We start from the raw sequence: 2,358 nt of genomic DNA on the forward strand, positions 1-2,358 counted from the left end.
ATTCTATCCTTTTCAAATCTTTTTCAAAAATAAAATCTTTTTCAAAATCTTTTTCTTATTTCCATTTCATATTTTCGAAATTAATGCTAACAATTAATGTGATTGATTCAAAAATTTTAAATTTGTTACTTGCCTAGTAAAAAAGGTTCAATCTTTAAATTTTAAAATCATATCTTTTTGTTTCTTGTTAGTCAAGTAATCAACTTTAATTTTCAAAATCAAATCTTTTTAAATTTCTTTTTCAAATCTTTTTCAAAATAAATGTCAATCACATCTTTTTCAAAATCAATTTCAAATCTTTTCTAACCTCTTATCTTTTCAAAATTGATTTTCAAATCTTTTTCAAATTAATCCTATCTTTTTGTTTGATTCTTATCTTTTTCAAAACTACCTAACTAATTTTCTCTCTCTAATTTTCGAAAATCACTAACCTCTTTTTCAAAATTTCTTTTCATTAACTAATTATTTTACATTTAAATTTTAATTTTATTCCATTTCGTATTCGCGAATTATAACTAATATTTAAAATAAAAACAAAAATATTTTTATTTTATTTTATTTAATTTTCGAATTCTTCTCCCTCTCATCTCCTTCTATTTATTTATTTATCTACTAACATCCCTCTTTCACTCAAAAATTCGAACCCACTCTTCTCCTCTGTGTTCGAATTCTTATCTTTTCCTTCTTCCATTCTTCTCTTCTTATACTCATATAAGGAATCTCTATACTGTGACATAGAGGATTCCATATTTTCTTTTCTGTTCTCTTCTTTTTCATATGAGCAGGAACAAGGATAAGAACATTCTTGTTGAAGCTGATCCTGAACCTGAAAGGACTCTGAAGAGGAAGCTAAGGGAAGCTAAAGCACAACTCTCTCGAGAAAATCTGACAGAAATTTTCAAAAAAGAAGGAGACATGGCCGAAAATAATAACAATGGTGGAGATGCAAGGAAGATGCTTGGTGACTTTACTACACCAAATTCCAACTTACATGGAAGAAGCATCTCAATCCCTGCCATTGGAGCAAACAATTTTGAGCTAAAGCCTCAATTAGTTTCTCTAATGCAATAGAATTGCAAGTTTCATGGACTTCCATCAGAAGATCCTTTTCAGGTCTTAACTGAATTCTTGCATATCTGTGATACTGTTAAGACTAATGGGGTTGATCCCGATGTCTACAGGCTTATGCTTTTCCCGTTTGCTGTAAGAGACAAAGCTAGAATATGGTTAGACTCTCAACCTAAAGATAGCCTGAACTCTTGGGATAAGCTGGTCACGCCTTTCTTAGCCAATTTCTTTCCTCCTCAAAAGCTTAGCAAGCTTAGAGTGGATGTTCAAACCTTCAAACAGAAAGAAGGTGAATCCCTCTATGAAGCTTGGGAGAGATACAAGCAACTGACCAAAAAGTATCCTTCTGACATGCTTTCAGAATGGACCATCCTGGATATATTCTATGATGGTCTGTCTGAATTATCAAAGATGTCATTGGCCCATTCTGTAGGTGGATCTATTCACCTAAAGAAAACGCCTACAGAAGCTCAGGAACTCATTGACATAGTTGCAAATAACCAGTTCATGTACACTTCTGAAAGGAATCCTGTGAGTAATGGGACACCTCAGAGGAAGGGAGTTCTTGAAATTGATACTCTGAATGCCATATTGGATCAGAATAAAATATTGACTCAGTAAGTCAATATGATTTTTCAGAGTTTGAATGGATTGCAAGATGCATCCAACAATACTAAAGAAGCATCTTCTGAAGAAGAAACTTATGATCCTGAGAACCCTGCAATAGTAGAGGTAAATTACATGGGAGAACCCTATGGAAACACCGATAATCCCTCATGGAGAAATCATCCAAATTTCTCATGGAAGGATCAACAGAAGCCTCAACAAGGCTTCAATAATAATGGTGGAAGAAATAGGTTTAGCAATAGCAAGCCTTTTCCATCATCTTCTCAGCAACAGACAGAGAATTCTGAACAGAGCTATTCTGGCCTCACAACCATAGTCTCTGATCTATCCAAGACCACACTAAGTTTTATGAATGAAACAAGATCCTCCATTAGAAATTTGGAGGCACAGGTGGGTCAGCTGAGTAAGAAGATTACTGAAACTCCTCCTAGTACTCTCCCAAGCAATACAGAAGAAAATCCCAAGAGAGAGTGCAAGGCCATAACCTTACTTGGTGTGGCCGAATGCCCAGAGGAGAAGGAGGACGTGAATCCCAGTGAGGAAGACCTCATGGGACGTCCTCTGGACAGAAAGGAGTTCCCCTTTGAGGAACCAAAGGAATCTAAGGCTCATACAGAGACCCTACAGATTCTATTGAACCTCCTTCTGCCATTCATGAACTCT

The 2,358-nt window shown here is 35.1% G+C and overlaps 1 non-coding gene across 1 annotated transcript; it reads right to left on the minus strand.

Moving 5' to 3' along the window:
- Positions 1-1,317: 1,317 nt before the first annotated feature.
- Positions 1,318-1,425, minus strand: LOC148553782 (small nucleolar RNA R71). The gene has a single exon (XR_015893489.1). It is a non-coding gene; the product is annotated as a small nucleolar RNA R71 (small nucleolar RNA).
- Between the last annotated feature and the right edge of the window lie 933 nt (positions 1,426-2,358).

Source organism: Arachis ipaensis, chromosome B7, assembly GCF_059453495.1.
Source record: "Arachis ipaensis isolate K30076 ecotype BB chromosome B7, ASM5945349v1, whole genome shotgun sequence".
Taxonomy (NCBI): Eukaryota; Viridiplantae; Streptophyta; class Magnoliopsida; order Fabales; family Fabaceae; genus Arachis; species Arachis ipaensis.